This window comes from Sinocyclocheilus anshuiensis, unplaced genomic scaffold (genome assembly GCF_001515605.1).
Source record: "Sinocyclocheilus anshuiensis isolate Anshui unplaced genomic scaffold, SAMN03320099.WGS_v1.1 scaffold220, whole genome shotgun sequence".
Taxonomy (NCBI): Eukaryota; Metazoa; Chordata; class Actinopteri; order Cypriniformes; family Cyprinidae; genus Sinocyclocheilus; species Sinocyclocheilus anshuiensis.
The window spans coordinates 1046420-1056140 of record NW_015554086.1 but is presented as its reverse complement, the minus strand read 5'-3'; positions in this window follow the sequence as shown (position 1 = coordinate 1056140).

The following is a 9721-nucleotide window of genomic DNA, read 5'->3' as shown; positions in this document are numbered from 1 at the left end:
TGTGCAGTGCATTTTATGGAGGACTGTTTCCTGAACCTGCAGAGTAGCCTACAATGCGTCTGTTGTCCACTTAAAATATTTGTTTGGGAAAGGTTAGGGAGGGGAGCAGGTAAGATTTCTCTGTATTTAGTATCAGTGTCAGACAACTATGCATTCATTGAAGCTAGTTTCTCTTTTTGTTTCCTGTAACAGCTATGTATTAGGAACTGAACGTACCAGGGAAATAAAACTGATACAGCTACACGTACACCTTCTACAAATAGTCATCAGAGCATAAAAATAGTTGTGCAACTAAGGCATTAATAATGAATTAAACATGTTTAACTTTCATCATTATTTTTGGTACCTTACTGACAAATCAGTTCATTCGGTCAAACCCTTGCAGCTCGACATCAATCACTATTATGGCATGGCATGAGTTGACCTTATCGTAATTCTAGTTTGCTCACACAAGAATTTGCTCATGTCACCTCCGGGACAAAGAGGCAAACAGACAGGTTAACGTAAGTCAGAGAGTTTATTAACAGGAACTTAGGAGTAGCTTCCAACAGAAAAGAGTCAAACATAGGGATTAATGGAAGCATAGAACACAGTCTTATCTGGGGTCGGCACTCTGGTCCTCCAGCCGAGAACTGAGGAATCCGAGGTTTGACAGGCAGATCGGGAGGCAAGGAACCCGTACAGAGAAGCTTGTAACCTTGAGACCAGCCGACGAGTGACTGAGGTGAGTGTGTATTTGACTGGTGTGGTAAGTAGGTGCAGGTGTCCGTGATTAGTAATCGGGTGATTGTGAGCTGGTGTAGGAGGCTGATTCGGCTGGTGAGGCAGGTGTTTCCGTGACAGCTCACTAGTTAAACTGGAAAAATGTTTTTATTTATCTTTTTATTCAAGTCAAAAATATTATTAAACACCAATCAGTCAAGTAAATACAGTAATTTATACAAACAAAGCATTTTTATGGATTACATAGAGTAGAAAATGCTCTTAAAAAAAACATAATTCACCCAAACATGAAAATTTAATGTACTGAAAATGTACTGACCCTCCCCAGGTAGCCAAAACGGTTTGGCCCGATAATGGCCCAGATCTGGCAGGCCGGAAAAAATAACTTGGTCCGGCTACGGTTGCCAGACTCGGCATTGACATGGGATGAATGACACCCCAGAATTGGCCCAAATACACTGGCCCGTGTCCAGCCACAATCACGCCAACAAGAACTGTAACACTTAGCCAGTACTGGCCCGAGTCTGGGTACTGAAACTGGGCAGATACCACCGGAATTGGGCCACAGTCACACCGACGAGAAATGAAACACTTAGCCAGTACTGGCCCGAGTCTGGGTACTGAAACTATGCCAACACCACTGGCATTGGGCCACAATCACGGCAACCAAAATGGTACACTTAGCCAGCACTGGTCCGACACTGGGTACTAAAACTGAGCCGACCTTGGGTCACAATCATGCCAACACCTAGCCGGTACTAGTCTTGTTCGCTAAAAAAATAAAAATAAAAAATAATAATATATATATATAACACACTTACACTTACTCATACAGAAGTACAACTTCTAAAATATGTGTATTAAAGACTCCTTCCAGTTTTTATATAAAACCAGAGCTTTGAATAATTAGTTTTTCCACAAAATGACATTGTTACCTTAAAATACTTAAGATGGCATCTACTTCCAACTAAAATAAAATATATATTTTACAGTGTCCTTGTTAAGCCTACGTGTACTTATTCATGTCAAATAAATATGTCACCTTTACAAAGATTAGGGGTTTGGCCCTTACACCATTTCTTTTCATGGCATCCCCACCTACTACCCCATAACACCCATATGTGCTTCTTTTCCCCAAGTATAAAAATGACACAATAAAAATATGAGTGATATTAGAATTTATAAAAAAAAACAAAACAAAAAAACTCCAGGAGCGTCCTCAAGTAAGCGTACCCTAAAAGAGGGACAGATTGACAGAAATAGAGACGATTGTGCTGGCTACCTGGGTCAGGTCATCCAAGATGTAGATGAGTTTGTTTGTTCATCAGAACAGATTTGGAGAAATGTAGCATTACGTTACTTGCTCACCTATGGATCCTCTGCAGTGAATGGGTGCCGTCAAAATGAGAGTCCAAAATGCTAATAAAAACATTACAATAATCCACAAGTAATCTACACGACTCCAGTCCACCAATTAAAGACTTGTGAAGTGAAAAGCTGTGTGTTTATACGAAACAAACCCATCTTTAAGGCAATTTGACTTTAAACTGCCACTTTTGGCCAAAATACGAGTCAAACATAATCCATAATAACGCTTACTTCAGTGAAATCTTCCATCCCCTGTAGTCGTTGCACCTAAAAAAATCTGTTCAATAACTCATCCACATCTTGGATGGCCTGAGGGTATATGAACTGTGAAGGGCTGCTCACTAATGAACAATAATTATAACTATAACCATAAGGTTTTAGTAATCATTCTAATTAAATGAGAATAGATTATTGTTATAGTTGTTGTTCTTGTGTGACTGGGCCTTAACTCTGTATTAAGTAAAAGACCACTACAATGATGTTTATAAAATGGTTACGTCCTGGTTCCTTAATGCAGCATTTTAGTTATGTTAAAATTCACAAGTAACAGTTAAGCATGAAACACCTGTGCCCCATACTGTAGTGCACAAAAGTGGATGATTATTTTTGACAAAAGTGTGGCCCAATACTTGACAGTAACAGGAGTAAACTATTCTGGGAATAGGAGTAAAGATTATTGCCATTGTTATTATTTTGTCTCTTGGCATAACCTTGATAAATTAAACATCACATATGTCATTCAAGAAAGTCCATGACTCATATAAAAAACTGAGAAATGCTTTTAAATAAATTGGAAAATCTCCACACCTTTGAATGAATCAATATCAGAACAGTAAAACACCGGTTTTGAGAGTAAATTAATGACTACAGCAATAATCCCATGTTGCATGCAAGTCTCTTAAAGCACGTGCAAACAAATTAATTGATTCCACAAAAGCGTATTATTATATAGATGTATATTTATGACTGCTGTCATTAGAGATAAAAAGAAGTGCTTCTCAGAGTGGTGAGTAACTGGAGAAGTAAACTTTATGGCACTCAAACAAGGAAAAAGTGTCAATTATATTTCTTGTTACAGGAAGGACTTTTGTCATGTCCAAGAAATTACTCCACGTTTACGGCCTGTTTTTCAAAAACCCACCCTAATGGTAAACATAAGACAGAAGTCTGTTTGTAAATATGCAATACTGCACATGGTGTGCACATGGACAAATACATATTCAAGCAATCACCCAGACATTTTACAGCCAAACAATAAAATCCTCTTTTGAATTGTGACGTATCTTCAAAAATTAGTCTCTGAATAGCCATTAAATACTGTCATTTTGTAATAGGTTAATTATTGAAAATGAGCATCCTGATATGCCTCGAACATGCATTTGGGTCCTTGAGGTGGCCTGCTTTCACTGCATCGGTCACAATTACTGTAATCACACAAATAAATGCTGCTCAAATAACACAGAGAAGCAAACTTTCCAGTTCTTTCCCTTACATTTACATAATGGACAAAAGAGAATAATCAATCATGCTGACAAGTAAACATGTATTTAGCCTTAACATCCTCTAGAGGACATAAAATAATGACCAAGTAGACTCAAGACGGCAATTTCAATTAAAGTGTCTTTTATTTGTTTCTTTGTTTTCAGGCTTTTAATAAATGGATTCTAAAAGAGAACGCAGACATTTTGTTAATAGAAGGAAACGTGGTCTTGGCACCAAGCATTACAGTGTTTGAGCATTTCCAACCAAGGAAGTTGGATAATGATGTATTTTATATTAAACAAAACAATGTTGCATAACCTGGATGCACAAAAGCCGATTGTCCAAACTCATCCAAGTTGCACTTTCTTTAAAGATATGCCCAAGAGGCAATGCTGTTAGTGAAATGTTAGAACATGACTGTCTGGCAGCGGACTCAGACAGGGCCATTTCCCGTAAATAATGACTCTGATAGACTGTATAAGGATGGATGGATGGAATATGAATGCTAGCCCAGGAGCATGAAAGTTTGCACGTAGTACCTCAGATAAGAGAAACAACTGTGGAAAGCTTCTTCCTGGTTTATTCTCAGCAGTAAATAATCAGACTCCGCAATTCAGATGCTTGAGTGTTATTTTGACTCATAAACTCTCGTGAATGAGACAGGAGGCATCTGAGGGCTTCTGAGATCTGAGGTATGATGTTATGCAGAGTGACCCTTGAACTCTGCATGTCTTACAACTATACAGTTTACTGTGGCTGAGACAAATTCTTATACTAGTTAGGCTGTATCTTAGATCAGTGATTGGACATTGCAGTTGTTTTATTACCTACCTGTTAGAACCTTTTTGCATTCACTGAATTAACAGGAATGTCCCATTCACTCACAGTATTGATTTCATGTCTCTTGTTTAACACAAAACTTCCAACTAAATGCCTTATATATAACAATTCATTTGTTAGAGATGTTATATAATTATAAGAATAATATAGTTTATCGTTTTTAGTAGTGGGGTAGGTTGTAACAACAACTCTCCTTGTACTTGACATTCATTTACACAGTTGAGTGATAAGTTGTACATTTCAAAACAATTTTAAATTGTTTAACAGCCTTCATTGATCTGTGGCGCACGTTCACAAACACATGATTCACTGACAGTTATTCCAGAAATGAAAACATCTTTTGCTACGGTTTTCTTTTGTATTTCTTATAAGCCATTTTGGCAGTGTGTTAGCTTAGATAACTTTTATGGCAATGTATGACTGTGCCAAGCTTTTTTTCTCTTCACTACCGTCACCTGAAGTTTTGGGTTCCTCTCAACTGTCAACTGTGACTTGCTCGGTTTGGGTTTAAAAGACAAATATATATTCAGTAATATTATTGATTTAACTGTGCTGACATTATAGGATGAAAACAAAATTTGAACTGAATTGAGCTGGAAAATGAAACTAATTTTGACTAACATTGACACTGTTATTGAACTGTTATTGAATTGACTTGAGCGGAATAATAACATGAATGCCATGCAGCTTCTTAAAGATGGAATGAACTAGTTTCATAATTGATTAACTTTGCCACATTGACACAGTTATTAAACTGAACTAAAATAAAATTGAACTAAATTGAGCTGAATAATGACACTGTACAGCTGAAATTGAACTTGTTTTCATAATTGTTGAATTTTACAACATTAAAACTGTTATTTTCCTGTTTATTCATGTGAATCTGTATTGTATAAAGCGCTATATACAGAACCTCACATATAATAAGTAAATGTCAGAAATAGCAAAAATAAAACTTAAAATAGAATAGAAAAATAGAATCGTAAGTATTTGAAAGTGTTTTTGGCCATGCTGCATACACAGACTGAGGGAAAAAATCATCATCCACAATGCAAACCTGTAAAAGTGCAAAATTCTAAATACAAGTACAATAAAAAAAAGCAATGCGAAAATAATTATTTTATATTAATACACATTGTGCCCTATTTTTACAGATTTGTTTTTTTCAGTGTTTATGTCATATACCAGAAGTCTGTGTTTGCATTGCTCTCTCCTCAGAATGCATTGAGGTCACCTGAATTCATATCACTGTGTATATAAATAATTAACAAGTGTTCCACATATGACATATATTCAGGATATACAAATTTTCATTTTAACTCAACTAACCAGTACAATTCAAAGCTTCTGTGATGCTTCTAGATGCTGTGGATCTCTGAATGCAAATGCAGAACCCAGGCACCAAGAAAAAAAAAAACCATAAGCATAAATACACAATGCAGGCTATTTATTAATGTCTAGTTCAAGGAACAGGACAACAGTGTTTGACAAGAATGTTACAGGAACTTCTAATAATAAAAATAGCTGTTGTAATTGATGCATTTCCCTGTGCACCTCACGTCTCACTCCTACACAGCACAGCTTCAAAGTGAGCTTGTCTAAATAAGTGGGTTAATTTTGACATGCTCCAGAAATGTTATACAGTGCTTTATTCATTTGAACCTTAATCCAGACCTACTATAGCAAACAAAGAAAACATTCCTAAACACTTATGTATCTTCTGCAAATGAGAACATATCCAGAGTTCTTTCTACTATCAGATGAAGTATTGTATTCTATAAAAATAAAGCCTTACCCAGCGCCATTATCTTCATCAGTAGGCCTATCCTATTATCCTCTAAGAAAAGGGCATTTCGTAATCCTCACTGAAGAATGTGGTTAGTGTTGGATATTCCTATAAAGGGAGTGTGTTGTCTTTTTAAAATCTGTCTAACATGACAGTTTTTTACTTTCTAAATGACAGTGTGATACAAGTTTCTTACTTCTGCCAAACATTTGATCCTCCGGTATTCACATAAGGAGACCTCATTGTGAAATAGGACTGGTGCTTTAGTTCAGCAGAACAATAAATCGCTTTAAAACTTATGATGTCTGCGTTTGATAAAAAATGCAGTAAAAACAGTAATATTATGACATATTATTGCAATTTTAAACAACTGATTTCTATTTTTATAGATTTTAAAATGTGTTTTTTTCCCCCCTGTAATGGCAAATCTGAAGTTTCATAGTCTTAAAGGTCAAACAGTCATTCAGAAATCATTATGCTGATCAATATGCTGATCTGACACACAACAAATATTTCTTATTAGAGTTGTGGTGCTTAATATTTTTGTAGAAACTATGATACTTTTTTTTTTCAGGAGACTTTGATAAAACAAAAATACACAACAAGTTGAAACAACGGATGTCTTTACTCTCACTTCTGATCAATTTAATACGTCCTTGCTGAATAAATAAATAAATAAATTAATTAATATTTTTATACATTTTTTATACATTTTTGCACTAATGCTGTTAAAAGATTTAGACAAAAAAATGTCTAAATATATGCAAAAAAAAAAAAAACACAAAAGAACAACGGCAATAATACAAATATAGGTACAAAAGTAGGGAAATGAATTTGGCTTTGACCTAATTTCATCCACAGCTAAAAATGGAGCAATAAAACGAAAAGCACAGATCAAAACAGAACTGGGTTCAGTATGGGTTACAGCCAGGTAGGCTACTCTTGCTTGTTTGTTTGTCTGGAGCACAACCTCAATATTGCAGGAATTTTCATTACAGTTTTGATTGCAGTGGGATTTACAGCCTATGTACAGGCAGGGCCGTTGCTGGCCAAATGGGTGCCCTAAGCAGGATTGTATTGTTGTGCCCCCTCCGTCAAATATAGGGGTCAAAATAGAACTTTAATAAAATATAAAAGTTAATTAATTAATTGTAATTAAATTATTATTTACAAATTACAATTGTAGTTCTAGACAGTTACCTATGGCTATGATTTTATTAATACAGTTGTCTGATTGATTTTATAGTCTCAAGCATTCAGAAATCACGCAAAAGAAAATTAAGCCGTTTTACTACAGTAAAACCATGGTTAATTTTTGTAAGGGTTGTGATGTCCACATGTTTTTGTTGAAGTAATTATAGAGGCTGTAGTATTTCTATTGCAAAAAGGTGGCCAAAAATGAAAGATTAAGTGAATATTTGAATTAGCCTAAATGTTTGGTCAATATTAAACAAGGATTTGATCGTCCTGTAAGTGTAACAGCAGCAATTTCCAGGCCTTTGGCTCCCTTTGCAGGCATTTGTAATGTACATAAATTGTTTATTTTGTATTACATTATGTATTTTAACATTGTTTAATTATTTTAACATTGACATGTATCGATATTGCCTCATTGGTTTTATATAATACATTTTAAGTAATTTTAAAGGCTGTTGTTGGCTTAAACAAAAGCTTGGATTTGGCTTATATATATATATTTTTTTTAAATCCTAATACTTTGTAAACTGTGAAGTAACAAAACCATGGTTAATTTGTGGTTAACAAGAACCATGATTTTAGTTTTTTTGGTTTATTCGTAGTAAAACCATGGCTACTTTTCGTAAGGGAACATGGAATCTCAGAAAGAATATTAGATGCGTTGTTGGGGCTTCATTTTTGTTCTTTTTCTTTTCTCGGCGCCGGATTGCTGATGTCTTTTCACGGGTAGTTGTCCATCAATTATGATCATTTGCATTCAGCCGCAAACATGAGGTGCGAGCGATCGCGGATGCGGGAATATGGTGCTTCACCGTAAAATTCATTTTTTATAATGATATATATACATATATGTGTGTGTATGTGTGTTCATGTTTATATTTGTATTTATGCATATGTTAATTTTATTATTAATATAGAACAGAAGGTTTTATAAGTTTTTTTTTTTTTGAGCAACTGGGTTGGTGCCCCCCTGGGAGATGGTGCCCTACGCAAACTGCGTACTCTGCGTACTCTGCGTATAAGGAGCGGCGGTACTGTGTACAGGACGGATGAAAACCAGGTTGATGGGAAGGAAAGCTATCCGAAACTCCTGTAGCCTATCTGCAGTCAACGGCCAACTGACGCAGAAGAGGCGAGATTCACCTGCCGAGTTAAATGAACACACATGGCTTCTGTGTGTTTGAGTTAGTGATGGACGATAAAAAAGCTTCCATTAAACGAGGCATTCAGTAAACGAGGCTTCGTTACATCACAACTGTTTCGAAATGTTTCGAAATTTCAATGGTTCGACGCTGGAGGGCGATCTCTGTGGACCCGTGAATCACCAGTGTCTTTATGGTTTACCTGATCTCGTATCAGTTTTATAAATTTGTAGACATTTTAATGAGACATTTGTCCAATTAAAATGAAGGGTAGTAGTTAAAAGTCTATTTTTGGCCTGTTTAGATAAGCCTCATAAAACAAACAAAACAAGCCCTGAACATTTATAAAATAACACATATTATACTAACACCTATTTATTGGTATTTGATGATTTGTTAATTGCACTCTATATTACACTTTTAATAAAACAGTTGGAATGGGTTTGTGAAATCCGTTTTTATGCAGTTCAGTTTTTTTTTTTTTTGCATTTACAAAGTTATGACCAGAAGGGGTCACCAGCGTGTGGTGTTTCGAGCACTTCGAAATACAACTGGTGAACCAGTCAATGTAATGCATAGGTCTTAATGGTCTGACATAACAATAAAATGCGACATGAATGATATTGCATGAAGTGTTGTTTGTTTACATCACGTTGCGCCTGGCATTATGAAAACAATGTTTGGGATACTACGATCAAAACTTAGCATATAGACAGTTTGATGTTGAATATTCTTCCAAATTATGGTGAAAACCAAATTATCTGTGTGTTAAAATAACATTCGTGTTCGTGCAAAATGTAAAGAAATGCTTATATTACTTAAAAGCAGGGTAAGCGATTTCTAGTAGCCAATGTTGATATTTGAAATCACCAAAACAAACAGCCCCTACCCCAAAAGGGTCTGGCCCCTATTTTGATAGCTCCGCCCCACACATACGTACGCAACCCAGGCAACGAAAACAAAGTTTTCTGTGTGTTTTTTTTCACAGAGTTTTCTGTGAAACAAAGCAAAACCAATGTTACACCGTGTCTACACCGGACACCAGTGGCATGGCGCGACAAAATACTATGGAACTCATTATAATCAGTGATGCTGTCTACACCATAGATTTATATACATATCTATGGTCTACACTGGATGCGGCACGGCACGACACGACAAATCCCCGACAGAAAACTGCTGC